This window comes from Falco cherrug, chromosome 3 (genome assembly GCF_023634085.1).
Source record: "Falco cherrug isolate bFalChe1 chromosome 3, bFalChe1.pri, whole genome shotgun sequence".
NCBI classification, from domain to species: Eukaryota; Metazoa; Chordata; class Aves; order Falconiformes; family Falconidae; genus Falco; species Falco cherrug.
The window spans coordinates 12,857,545-12,872,773 of NC_073699.1; the positions used below are offsets into that span (position 1 = coordinate 12,857,545).

Genomic DNA, 15,229 nt, shown 5'->3' on the forward strand with positions numbered 1-15,229 from the left:
GTGCTCAGAGTATGTACATCTAAAACTACACGCAGTGGTAAACAGCACAGTTACGCTTCCTGCTTTAACACGGAACACAAGAAGCGTAACTGTCCTTCATTTCCATTTCAGGCTGGCAGAAGTACAAACTTTAAGTTAAATTTCAGAATTTAACTTCAGTGATATAGCTTTTCTTTTTGTTTCATGTACTGACTTTAGTAGCTTCCCAGCACCGCCAAGGAGTCCAATCTTCTTGTATTCACATCCTGTGCTGCAGTTAGATTTTGTCACTTACCTTCCCTGGCAGCTTTTTCCTCCTGCTGGAACAGCTTTCATATTACTTTTCCTCTGTAATTCTTCAGTCTGCTTAGACTGTATTTACAGATGGGATTTCTCAAGTATGTTTTCCATACTTTTTCAATAACAACTTACTTTCACAATTCATTTTTAACAAAACCCTGAAATCTCTTTTAAAAAAAAACAACCAACCAAGCAAACTAGAAAAATCTGCTCATCTTCTTTAACAATGCTAAATACATTGGTAGGCAGAGCTTCATTCTCAGGTAACACCCTGCTTACTGGAGATACATCTTATAGAGAGAAAATTTCTCTGCTATTAACTGTCCCTGTAGACATATTTTCTAACTGATAATATTACTCACATCTTCCTTTTTGCAGAATGTTGGCAGTATTTCAAAAGTGAGTCAGTATCTTAAAATACATATTACATCACTGTAGGGATACCGTTCAAGAGTCCCTTAAAATTTACTTGGAACATTCTTTCTAAAACCTATTTCCAGAAAGTTAATGCCCTTTGAGAGCAAAGCAAGTAAAAGTGTTTCAGCTACTGGCTCTCAAGGGGTTCCTAAGCACCAGCTAAAGCAATGCAACAATCCAGCTATCAACAAACAATTAAACAAGCTATTCATGTTTTGAAGATCACAAGAAACATTTTGGAAACTGTTCTTTTTGCGCAAGATGCCTCTTCACTGGGTAGCTGACCAGCCATTTTCCTGCCAGTTTATGCTATGTATTACTTCCACTCGACCTGGTCATACTAAGCTGTCAGTTGCCCTAATGTTATTTTCCATATCTCAGTGCTGCCCTCTCATGCTACTTTCCCCATAATCAGCCCACTGACAAACCAACCTGTTCTGACTTTAGCTTCATCCCTTGATGCATCTCCATTCAGTTACTGCAAAAAGCAAGAATACGCTAATAGAATAAGTGTAAAAACTCTAATGCCCTACCGGTGTTTCCTAAACAAAATGGCAACACAGCATTCGGATACCAATGGTGCTGAAACAAATCAACGCCAGTGGTCACAGCTAAAGTTATTGGTGACATCACTTGTCAAGAAATCTTATCTGAACGCATTGTTTGACAGAGTAACGGATTGCTTGTTCAGCTGAACTCAGCCAGAAGGGCCTCACCCTAACGGCCATAGGTTACAAGGACTTTTAAAGCAAGAAGAAATTAGGTACCTTCTATTCGCTCCACTCAGTGGTGCTCCAATCCCAAACACTCTCTGCTACCCATTAATGCTCAGACAAGTTAAGCTGTCCACACAATTAAGCAATTCAGCTTTCAACTAGATAAGCAAAAGGAAAGCACCCAAATGAAGCCAATGTTCCCTTCTATCTACAGAGGAACTAAGAGCATTTGTGGACATTTTGCAGTAGATGATCAAGACTGAATTAGAAATACCCTCTGCCTGCCACAAGTAGTTTCATTTGAGGGCTACAGCGATGCTTACAGAGGGCATCTCAACTCAACCCGTTACCAAGGCTCAACAAAGTCACTGACACAGTATGGCATTCTGATCCGTCCAGCCTCCTCTAGCTAAAATGGGATTCAGCTGAAATACATGAACATTTGAGAAGCCCTTGCAAGCTAAAACCCTAGACTACTCATGCAGCCCCCTAGAGCTGGGAGCTGAGCCCTCAGATAAGCCCAATCATGAGAGCGAAGATGCAGGCTGTAGCTGGTGGATCCCTAAGCTGATCTAAAGGGCCCGTGTCCCCAGCTGCTCATTCCTACCCCTACACTGCTCCCACTGTTGTGCCAACAGAAGTATTTGTGCAGCTGCATGATGAAAAGCAGCAGGGAACCGATCCAGCCTAAGAGTAATCTGCTGAAAAGCCTGAGGGGGATGGGGTAGGGGAAGGTGTTATACTGACTCAGTTTTGTTCAAATCCAGTATGCACAGGAACCAGTGCGAGCGGCCAGGAAACTCGATCTGGCACTGCTTCCGAATTACAAACTGAGTTACAGCCGAAGGTGAAGATCGTTTTTATCCTCTTTCTCAGCAGGCTCTTTCTGCTGAGTGCCAAGTCAGCTTCAAGACTTCTTGCTACTCTAAATCATGAGAGCTGGTTTAGTTGAGGCCCCCACTCTTGTCTCCTACACTAACCAAGTCCTGCCAACAGCTTTCCTGCCAGTGTCAGAAAAGGGGGCTTCTGGAATGCTTTTCCCTGCAGGTAACTTCAGGTAGGACACTTAACTAACAATAACCCAAAACCAATGCTCAAAAATGCACTTGCAGCTCTCCCGGGCAAATTCATATTTGCATATTCAACTTACAATATTTATAGCTTAATTTTTGGAACTGTACATTACTGGTATAAAGATGCAATAATTACTAGTCAGTAGAAACTGCCTAAAATTGTATTTAAACCATTTACTCCTCAAGTAGCAAAGAAAAATTGTAAATATTTTTTTTACTCCTATAAGCATGAAAAAACAGTGCTATGAAAGGTGAGAATAGATGACCAGAGGCTGGGGGAAACTCATCACAGAAACAAAATTCATCACAGAAATGGTATCTACTTGCAGCCCATTAGAGCTGAGCAGCATACAGCTTGAGGGCAGCACAATCAAAACCAAGATCTATTTGGAAGATTTCAGCCTAACTTTTCAACACCTTGTGAGAAACTTAAAACAAAGTTTAAATAAGATTCTTTTGAAACCTACAGGAAGAGCAGAAAAAGCATAAAATCTTGGGCCACATGTTTTCTTTACCTCTTTACGTTCCCCTAGACTGCCTCACAGCCCTCAAAGCAGCATACCATTAGCAGATCCATACAGTCCTTTCACCTACACATGTATCCCCTGTGCTGCAGTGAGGCCAAGTGCTGAATGGCTTGTCAAGCTGAGAGCAAAGCCACAGCAGCTGTCCCCTTCAAGCCTGGAAAGAGAGCCAGGAGTAAGAGACAGTAAGAGACAGCAGGAGAAGAATGCAGCCCTCTATGGTGGCCACCTCCAGTTGCTGAGCTCTTGTTCATCACCAGGAAAACGATCAGCAGCATCCAAGGCAAAGGCTGTAGGTGTGACTATCTAGGCAAGAGAAGAATATGCTACAAAAACAGTGGAGGGGAGGGGAGAGAAGTGGGGCAGGGGAGAGAAGTATAAGAGGAGAGAGGCAGAAGTGGCCAAGCATGAGGAGGTACACTGAAACTGAAGGGGCTGGGGTGAGAGCAAATGGCAAATGTTACATCTCCACAGCACCCCTGCTGCTTGGAGCTATACTGAATGATGGCAGAAAGAGTTAAACTGTGAAGTAGTGGTTGGTTTAGGTGGTTTTGCTTCTGGTTTGTTTCCAACAAAGTTTAGCTTGTCCTAGGCTCACAAATTAGTGATTTTCAGTATTTGACACGCACTACTGTATTTCTTAATTTTCCCTGTATTTTCATCAGGTTACCATGCAAGTTAATACTTCATCTCAGACTTGTATTCTACTTTGCGTGAAAACTTTCTTATTTTAGAAAAGCTGGATAGAAACATTTCAGAATATCTTATTTACATCAAATCTAAAATCCCTTACATATGAACTTCATATTAAGTCTATGAGAAGACCTCCCTATTGGAGGAAAGGAGAAGTTTTAGTGCAACAGAAGAAAATACTCCTATGAGCAATAATTTGAGTTACGTATCTGGCTTGTTCTACCAACAAAACACACTACTTCCTTCCTCAGGCTAAAATAATATTGATGTAGAGAAAGCTTTTAGCTTTTCAGGATCGATTGATTTTGAGAATACCCTTTGTATAACATATTCAGATTTCCCCTCCATTACAGTAAATTGTAGCTCTGGTCTAAATTTTATTCATAAATTTCCATTTCATTTGCCAATTCTAGAAGCATAATGTAATGCCAGAACCTCGAGTGACAACATTTTGTTCTGTTTTTTAAACAGAAATTTAAAACTTATCTTGTGCTTATTTCTGCTGCTGTTTCATCATACTACAGGGAACAAGATGACCCTACAATGAAATTCAAAAAGTCCCTTTTTGTTCTTGCAAGTGTATCTATTCAAACAAAACCTTTCCTTTCAAAGAACTTCAGTATCTTGGCCTGTACAATACATCAAGAGGCTAATTTGTCCCAATTAAAATCACTACCCTGACTCAATTATAAGACCAAGAACAAGAAGTTTGAAACAAATCCAAACAGCAATGGATAAGGGGGACCCACACACAACATCAAACATCTTCAGCCAAAAACCTGAAAGTTTCCCTACCAGAATAGCAGTATGAACAATAAGGCATTGAAATGAAGAGCTGTGGTAATTCATTCAAGTAAGCATGCCTTGAAGAGGAGACTTTTCTAAAGGTACTCAACATATAAACCAAGCAGATCACTCAGTTGTATGCTCTGAATGGCTTAAAGCGTGATAAAAAGTTACCTTATCCTAGCAAAGAAGAACTGATCCATGGCTAACTTCTTCCAACAAACAGTTCTCTGTAATTCAAGTAATTTAACAGGGGAAGGCTTCTCAACCCAACAATAAGAAATGTTTTCTCTTCATCACACTGCCAGATCTTTAGTCCCACTAGAACAAGGAAGGCTCCTAGTCAATCTAAAGCATCTCCAAGTACCCCAGCCATCTGCATCAGGAAGACTACATGCCTGCTTTCCACATGCCTTTAAAACCAAGAAATGAGACCCTTTACCCTCCTTCACACATCTATTACCCTTTTACAAGAATTAATGCTAAAATTTTAAACTATTTTATTTGCTAGCAGTTGCTAGCAGTTTTTCTGCCCCGTTACAATTTCAACTGCAAGATTAGAAAAGCTGATTTACTAATTGTCACTGAACCACTGAAAATTATCCCCCACGCACTAGCACTGCACTGGAGTTTCTAAGCTGCCAACAGTTCAGGTGTATTTTTGCTCCAAATACTGCCCCTCTAGATATTAAAATGCTCAGTTGGTTTCCAGTTTTAACTATACAATGAATTAAGAGACAGGAGATACTATCTGCAACCAGAACACTAACAGCTGTTCCTGGACTGTGCTTATTGCTGACATAAGAATCTCAGATGGAGAACTCTATCCATAGCTAACAAATGGGTAGCTTCCCCCTCCCCCGCAATGCCCAAGTTACATTTCTAATTGTCTAATAAAATTCACTAGACTTGTTGCTACTGAATACTGCCTTCTCTTTGGATTTAGGAAAAGATTTCGTGCAGTTATGACATACTGTTTGCCAGTAACTCAGACCTGATGTATCCTCCTTATGTGCCTTCACCTAGCACGCGACCCAAGGTTTGATGTGACAACAGTTCCATGACAAGGCATATGCCCCGACTCTACTCAGCCAGTAAGATTTAGTAATTTTTCCAAGTAACTTCTGATTTGCACTGAATCTTCACATTCCAAACCATAGTAATTCTAAGATAAAAGACGCAGGATTTAAATTCTTTCTACAAACTAACTACTGAGTAACTCCTGGCTTTTGCCTCCCAAAGTATATGCAATTTCTACCTACAGAATTCTTCTCAGCTTGTCACTTGGTCAAAGCTCTCTTTAGAACCCTCTAGGGGACCTTTTCAGGCTTTGATAACAGCAAGCAATCTTAAAGACAAAGGAAGACAGCTTATTTACTCTCACACTAACAGTTTTTGTGCCAACCAGCAGCTTCAAAATAATAGTAATTCATATCACTGTACATGAGTTCCTGGGAACTGCAGGTGAACTGTGCCATAGATAAGAGGAGAAGCTCAGAACCAGCATGATTCAAGCTCTGGTCCAGAATGGATGAAATATATGCATCATCAAGCAGATGGTGCTCAGTTACTTCAACGGTCAGCTCAGATCCAAAAATACCAGCCTTTTTAAGTTACGAAAAGTCTCTCTCGTGGTGGCTTACAGACCACAGCAGATTCCACCTGAAGACAAATTTTAGTGTGAACCTGTGCTCTCAGACTAAGCACCTTGAGTGAAGACACCACCCACATGGAAAGAAACCATGCTAATTAGTACAGACTCAACCTCAAGTATGTTGGATCTCAACCAGTTTCAAAGAGCCACAATACCCCCTGGGTCTGTGGTTGCCAAGAAATTTTATAAACAAGAGCAAATAAAATTCTGCTAGATGCAAAATGGCCTCTATGTTGTGTAAGCATCATATTACTCCCACCCAAATGCTATTTTTACAAGGGTTACTTCATCCCCAAACCCTTTTAGAGGGTCGTTGTGGCATATACTGTCATCTCATGACCAGAATACTACCACGGGAAGATGCAGGTGAAAAAAAAAATCAAGGATAACATGTACTGAGTATCATTAACCAAAACTGGCTATCTAATGCCATTTGATTCTACAAGCATTTGACTAAGGCAATAGAGCAACTGAACGTACTATGAGAGTGCTCCTCCTCTCTTCCTGTGAAGGCGCTAGCTACAATTACACTACTCAGCATCTTCAGCTCCAGTGTGTCTATCAGACAGAACTTGGATGCACCATCACTACTCCCAGTAGCCTGTCTGTACTGTTAGTCCAATTAGCACATGCTCAACAACAATCCACAAGATAATAACCCTCCCAGTCACACAAAATCTCCTCAGAAAGCACTCATAAGTGCCTCGATAATACTATTGACTGCTCCTGAGTGCAGCTTACCACAACCAGTATCAGCAGCTTGTGCTATCAGACCAAGCAGCTTTGAATCATGAGCAAGTTTACTAGAGAGAGCTCTAGTTGCTACCAGCCAACAATCTGGAAGCTTCTGTTGGCACAATCAAAAGCAACGTAATTGAGAGGTGGGCAGAAGACTGTCTCGTGACAAGGGATGGGGAATCTGTACTCTTTAAACCAAAATGCTATTTGGCTACAAATTATGCTAGCTGATTGGCTACAAATAAAAATAATAAAGCTCCTCGCCAACAGTCTCCTACCTTTTTTCCTGGATCTAAAAACTACCTCCCTCCTTTCCAGTCTTCATCTTAACACCTAGATACTAACAGACAAATTAAATTCCTCCAATGACAACCTGTATCATCTGTATCCTCAACACACAAACCTGATGGCCATGCAGCTTCTGTCGCATTAGTGGGAGCCCTTAGTAGCAATTTCAAAAGCCGCTACACCAAGTCCAGCTTGAATGAGTTAATGTTTTATACAAGAGACTAAACACTCTTTGTTATCAACATTTAAAGTGGCTCCAAAAAACACGCTTAGCAAGATTCACTTCCCCTGTACCAAGCAAACTCATGCAGTCTTTTATATCAAGTCTTACACATTTCTGTATAAGGCAAGGAAAAAGCACATGGCTTAAAGTTGTACCCACCAACCTAAATTATGGCCTTTGCTTTTCAGTTGAGACAAATTGTTTAAGAAATTGTTCTAACATCTTCTTGTCAGGACTAAACTTTCATTCCTCCATGTGCCAAACAGACAATTATCTATGCTTAAATTCCCCCTCCCTTATTTTATATTTAATCGAAGAGACAAGGAAGAGCTCATTAAACAATAAGACTCATCATTAATTCAAGTAAGTTAAAATTTTAAATCAAATTATCAGAAACACTTAAAAGCCTACAATGCTCCACTTTTTCTTAAACTCTTGAGAATCTGAAGTTCTCTCTCCCGTGTTCCACACACAACCAAAACACCTCCCTTTTCCACAGCATTGGCCATGCCTGCATACAGAGAGTATAGGAATAGTCACACTGACATAAAGCATGTCCACAAGCATCTGAGCAACCAGCAGGTCACCTGCTTTAGCACAATCTCAAAATTAGATTTTAAATCCTGAGGGAAGAGGATATAGGTGACTTCAACTGACACAACCTCAGATATATTTTCATGTTCCATGTGCCACAAAACCAAACAATTAAGCTACAAATTGAAACTCCAGGCAAATTAGGTACTAGGGAGACTGGACATAAAACATGTATATCTTGTATCTATGTGTTGCAGGAAACGCGTTTATGTGTATGTCTAAAATTTCTCTTCCAAAATTCAGCCCTCTTCCTCTCCCATATTTCTCCTCCCCATGCTCTTGTTGGCTCAACAACATCTGACAGTGTTTTGAACCACTGAGCATCCTACAGAATCACAGAATGGTTTAGGCTGGAAGGCACCTTGAAGATCATAGAGTTCCAACCCCCTGCCACAAGCAGGGACACCCTCCACTAGACCAGGTTGCTCAAAGCCCCTTCCAGCCTGGCCTGAACACTTCCAGGGATGGAGCATCCACAACTTCTCTGGGCAACCTGGTCCAGCATCTCACCACCATCAAGTATTTCTTCCTTATATGTAATCTAACCCTCTTTCAGTTTAAAACTATTACCCTTTGTCCTATCACTAGAAATTACTGGACTCTGAAGTGGAAAAAAACACCACCAAGCATCCATCTCATGCTCCCAACAGCACAAGATGAAGAACTGCACCATAGCAATGACTGGCAATAGAGTCATGCTCCCCCCAGGTGGTATTTGATGGAACAGAAGAGCTTGCATGGTATGGAAACAGTGTATCGTTGGGGATGTACTGCTTCAAAATAGCATTTTATACAAGCCATAGAGTTACAAAGAAATAAGAGCTATCAAAATATCCCTATAAGCACTAGTAACTATTCTTTTTGAAGCATCTCATCACCTGCTTTCGGTAGCCCATAAAATGCCACATGACTGTCCCAGCTCAACTTGAGCAGTCTGGCAACTCTTGACATACCCAGCGCCTTCATTTCACAGCCAATACTATGATCAGAGGCCAGACTGAGCAATTCAGAGAAATTATTAATGAACTGCAATAACACCACTTTTTTTTTTTTTTTAAATACATACTTATTCTTCTCTGGCTATGAAGAACCAAATTTGCCACAAATTTCTACTTAATTCCTTCCCCTTACAAGAGCTGCCCCCAAAATTGCCAATGTTTGGCATATCAATGATAGGCATTACACACTCAGCATCATGAAGCCCAAATGGTTCGGTTTGAGAGAGATGAAGACTTTTTTTTTTTTTTTTTTTTTAAGGACTCATCAAAATGCACTCACTTTACCTATAAAATCTCATGTACTAATTCCTAATGGCAACAAAAATCTTTCTGATGTGTTTCTTATTCTTTGCTCACAGACTGTCCAAAAGCTCTCACACAACTTTGACTCTTCTTCCTCCATGTCATTTGGAGCTGCTCAAATTGATACTTAACACACTAAAATTCTTAAGCAGTAATCATCAGCCTTGTTTTCAGTTATGTATTACTTCAGCATACTGCTTGCACCGACCCTAATCCCTAATTCATGTTTGCAAATCCATATCAACGGGGGGGGGGGGCGCAGAAACACAACCAAAAACTCCCCAAACCAGAAAACCCAACAAAAACCAAGCAAAACACCAATCAAAAAAATTTTACAACCCCCAAAACTAAAAACCGCCCCACCACAAAACAAAAAACCCACTATAATCAGGTGTTCTACAGTCCTACTCGTTAAACAGTATTTTCCTGTGGTAGGACAGAAAAATATATACTACAGAATGATGCAAAACTCCAAAATTGGTCATAAAAATACAGCTCTAGTTATTTCTGTTGTGAAATCAAAGTTGTTCACTTCCCCACCACCACCACTTTACTTTCAACTAGCAAGGATTTAAGAAAATATTGCAAGAATAGCTCTATTAGAACTATGTCAGTTCCCTTCTATTTTTATCAATACCAATTTGCATGTTGTTACATGTAGATACAGTCATAGCAATATTATCAAATTATTTTTACTCCACTGTGTTTTTACAAAAGACTTAATCCTTCAATGCAGTTAAGCAGTAATTCAGCTTTGAACCATCTCCTAGACCCACCCAAACCTGTTTCCAGGCTTTCCCAGCCCATCTCTTGTTACTTCTTACCCCTTTATACACACTTATCCTGTCACCTTTTACAAATACAATTTGTGTGAACAACTTTTGATTATGATCTCTATTTAGGAATGTCCACATTTTGCCAGCATGTATTCTAACAGCTTGTTAAAACTGAGTAAAAGCTGTCTCCCAAGCAACTTCAGGTAGTTGAGAACACCCCTGAAATAATCTATTTTAAAAGCAACAAATACTGCATATTTATCACCTATTCTATCCAGATTCCATTAATGAAACAGCTTTATAGTCACAGCAAAATCACTTTTCACTACTTTTCTTTGCATTAGAAGCAGTTTTTTGCACAAATGCTTATAAAGAATAAATATATTTCTTCCTCAAATCCACTGTAAATTCTAAGAAATCTGTGTTAATTAACATCTGAGCAAGCAATGCATATTGCCAGCTCCATCTTAAATCTGAGTCCACCAAAATCCTATTACCCATGACTGAAAGACATCCTTGTGACAGTACCTAAAATATCGTTCAGACTTATTACATGTGAGGTCCCCCTCTGAACACTACCCATTCCAAACTCTTTCACTTAATTATCAATAGGAAAACAAACAAGCATTTGCCTTACTGATTGAACTAGTCCAAGTTGAGCAAACATCAACATAACACATTACAGTACATTTTTCAAGGACAGTATTCATCTAAATCTCCACATTCCTTTCCTAAAAGGTTACAACAGATGTTCTTATTCAGTTTTAGCACCTCTGCTTTCCACCTGCTCACAAGAATCAACTTAGAAGCATGGCCCACCATTTAATAAGTACGGTGGTTCCTTTGGGTAACTGGCACAGGCACATACTAAGCCGTGTCTTTCAACAGGGTTTCTTCAATGTTTTTGTCAAATCTTCTGTTAGCTACAAAACTCACTTACAAGGCAACACCCCTACTTGAGGGTCAACTTCTTCCATTCTGTTCTTTCACACCATTTCACACCCAAAGTAAATGCTGTTCCACAAATTGAGACTTTCCTCAGCAAATCCCTTCTGTACATGGTCGGTTACTACTGAGGAAAATGAAGTTAGAAATGCAAGTTCATCATTATGTCTGCAAGCACCTCCAACTTCTCAAACTCATAATTCATCAGTTGTCACATTTCTCACACTAAAAAAAAAAAAAATACATCCCAACATATAAAGATGTGCTTCTTTTAATTTCTTCTGCTTAACACCATACATAAATATTTCTTAGATGATCCATATTCCTAAGCACCTTAGGAATTCCAGGTTTGTTCCTTGTTTTAAATAAAGTCATGGATCAAACATAAAATGTGACATGTGCACTTCAGTCACTTGTCACAACTTAACAAGCTAACAATTTTCTATATGCTTTTGCTCATTTAAATGAGTCAATTCTCAAAGCTGTCCACTTCTTCACAACCTGTTTTCTGGACAATACAATTCCCTTCTACTAAAAAGCCTCCACCATCACTTCACGGATGTCCTGCCTCTCACTCAGTCCCCCCCAATTTATTTTGTCTTTTAACATTAGGCTTTAAAATTAGTCTATCTGAAATTAAATTTCTGAGCATCCTTGCCCCCCTGAAAAAAAAAAACCAAAAACCCCAAACCAAATGAACTGTGCAGCTATTACAGTTCACCTCTTCCATTTCAAGCCTATCTTCCAAACACGGTTAACCATTTATCCACCTTAAGTTCACTGTTCTATGGCAGCTACTAATGCCACACTCAGGCAGCAAATGCACAAGCTAAAGAGAAAAAAAAAAAAAAAGGAGGGGGGGGGAGGGGCAACATAATCAATATCAAGTAACTAAGCCTAAACTAAGCAAAAATGTCTTCTTAAAGCTTACCACTAGACTACCTGGAAAATAAATAAACTATTTGCTACACAACTATTAAAGTCACTTTTGGAATCTTACATTAGATTCACCTGCCTTGGAAGTAAAATAAAAATGTAAATTAACTTTTACAAAAATTCTGCACATTTTTTATTTTTTCAGACTAGATTCAAGCACTCAGAAAGATGTTTTAAAACTTTATTCAGCAGAATGTCAGTATTGTGAACAGTAAGTCTGCCAATGGGAAATACAGGTAAGGCATGCAAAATCTGCATAGTTTTCAGCGATGTGAACAAGCCCTCATTCTGTGCTTTAACGGAATTATCTGCTTTCAGTAAGTATTTTGAATCTTAACTAAATCTTACGAGCTTCTAACTATGACATTTTCTGGAGAACATCACAAACTGGTATTCCCGGTGCAGTATTTAACCTTCAATCTGTTTCAAAATGATTTACTCTTTCAAAAGGAAGGCATACTGCAGTGTCTTCTAAGTGCATTCACAGTTTTTGCTCCAACTTTCAAGTGCCCCAGAAAACCCATCAAACTCTGTAACAATAATGAACAATAATTCTTACCTTTCTGTTTAATCCCAAAGGCACCTGGGGAACAGATCAAGTCTGAAACAATTCAGACCCAACACCTTTTGAAACATTTGCCCCTTACACTTCAACATCAAACCAGGAACTGGCATACTTGTACCGCTCTCTGTTCTCATCCAAATCCAATTTTTCCCTGTCAGCTTGAAGGGAAAGCTTTGCTACCTCACTCAGCTGTAGTACTCCCTTAGCCACAGCCCGTGCCATTCTTACCTGCATTTATCCTGTGGTATTTTTTTTTGCTTTATTGCCTTAAATCCAGATGTATTGCAAACACCACAATGAAATAGCTGCTACTGAAAACAAACTCTTAGACTACTTTGCAGTCAGATCACACAGTGGTTACCCACCAGTGGCTGGTTTTTGGTGCTTTCACTACTACATATGAAATCACTAAGGATTAAAATAGCCTGCAATCCAAATCATCTAGGTGAGTGACTTACCTAATTTTCATTTTTTAATGCAGTCCGTCTTGAAGTTGAATCTTTGGAAAATAACTGAAACATACTTATTTATATCCAATTTACTAAAGTTCTTAGTTATGGACAATTTGCTTTTATTTATGTGAAGTATATATAAGCTTCTTAGTAGAACACATATTTTAGCTAAGCCAAGCCAACATACAGATTCTTGAACAAGAGGAAATAATTAGGAAGTAAATTTCTCTTGTGGACTTGAATACAATTTCAGAGAAGCACACAATCTCTTGTGTGCTTCAAAATCACCTCTGTGTTTTGATTAAGTTCAGGACAGTAATTTTATTATTACATATAAAGACAGAATTATCTTACTAGTAACCAAAACAATCTGTAATGTTTAAAACAAAGTTATCAAATGCTTTTAGAACTTCATTACAAAACACATTTACCTTTTTAGTTTGAGGGTTTTTTTAGTAAGAGCAGTACTTCTCCCAACCACAAAAGCTCCAAGAAACTAGCATTTTTGTTACAAATCCAAAGCCTAGAGCAAACTAGGAGAGGGGATTAAGTCACTCCCATTAAATGAGAACTTAGTCACTCAGCAGTGTTATTTTCGTGCTGGCTATATAGCAGTGCTATCGCCAGACAAGCTGCGCTAAGCCATTGTGTAATTAATACAATCAACTATTACATCCACTAACATCCTAAGCAGTAGATCAAGGACAAGTACTAAGGGTGTCCTAGTTTTTTATATCTGGGAACATGAAAAAAGGCAAGGTCATAATTCCAGGACACACAACACAGGTTTTGCAGGGGTTTTGGTGTGGGTTGTTTTTTGGTTTGTTTGTTTTTAAGTGTAACAAGGCTACCAGGAACTTGTGTCAGAAGATGTAAAATAACAAAAGCATGATTAAAAAAAAATTAATGGATGATTTTATATAGTCTAACTAAAGCAAAATTAAAATCTGTAGACCAAATTTAAGGGGGTCTCACACTGTAACGTAAAACACTTAGTAAAAGATTACAAAACTATCACTGTTTCTTGATTCAGAGATTCTTTAAGCCATTACTTGTTAGTAAAAATAAACAGAAGTCATTATCCAATCTTAAGTTTTGCAAGCTGTAGGTATGCCCATGCAATTTCCAAGTGAAACGCCTGTTACATTAACTGAGCAGCACACATTCAACTCCACGGTTCTATGACTTTGTGCCAGTGGGTTTTGCTCCCCTCCCCCTTGGGGATCTACCACTTAAATATGCATTTGTTCCTTTTAGATCTCAATTTTAAGGCTGACTACGTTTAAAAATTGAGCATTTAGTTCACTTCACTAAAACGTCCAACCTCTGGATTTCCAAATGCTCTATGCTCCCCTTCTCCCACATCTGGACAATTCAAAAGGCATGCTCTTTCCTCCCAGACAGGGAGAAGCGCTTGCTGTGACACATGGCAGACCCATGCTTAAGATGCTTCTCTTTAACAGACAGTGCTTTAAAGACAGTATAGACATTATTCTAAATTAAATATCATTCAAATTGGTCTACATACATCACACTCAATTGATAATAACCTTTTCCTCAACTTGATTTCAACAGTTACAACTAGCCAATATATCATGCCTATCGCCTCTGGAGAATACCCAACCACGTCGACAAATTACTAACTTCAATGTTAAATTTAAAATACCGAATGAATTTAAACACAGCCGATTACATTTTCATGAAGTATAGTTTGGGTTTGGGGCAACCAGGAAGTTCAACTAACAGCTAAAGCCTGACTGAAACGATGTTAGGGTGCTGAGGAAATAAAAGACTTAATCAGCAGTTCTGTTACTGAAATAACATCCAAAACAGTTTATGTTGAACTACACATATACCAAGTTTTTATTCATCATTATAATCTTGAGTTGTTTACAACATCCCTCCTCTGAGAAGGAACATTCTTGTCTCTGTTTTATTGCAATTAAAAGAAAATAAAATTATCACACACACACCAGCAATATTGCAAATTGCAGCAGGGGACACCCTAAAAAAGCCGCCTCCAAACCAGGTAACTTACCTACAGCCATGGCCCATAAGAAGCAACTGCTATACCTCTTAAAAAGCACAGTCTTTCTGGAAGATCTGGGAACAACTCTCTCACTTTAAAAGCATTTTAATCAGAATGCTTGGTACCATTCATTCTAAGTGGACATTTACCTGCCTGCACTACTTTGAGCTACGTGGCATATCTAATTAGCTAAAACCCTTCTTATAAAAACTTCAGAAAAGGAGATGTGAAATGAAATAC

At 39.0% G+C, this 15,229-nt stretch overlaps 1 protein-coding gene across 4 annotated transcripts in view; it reads right to left on the reverse strand.

Moving 5' to 3' along the window:
* Nucleotides 1-15,229, reverse strand: part of TRIO (trio Rho guanine nucleotide exchange factor) — a 255,684-nt gene that overhangs the window by 211,867 nt on the left and 28,588 nt on the right. The window lies entirely within an intron of this gene.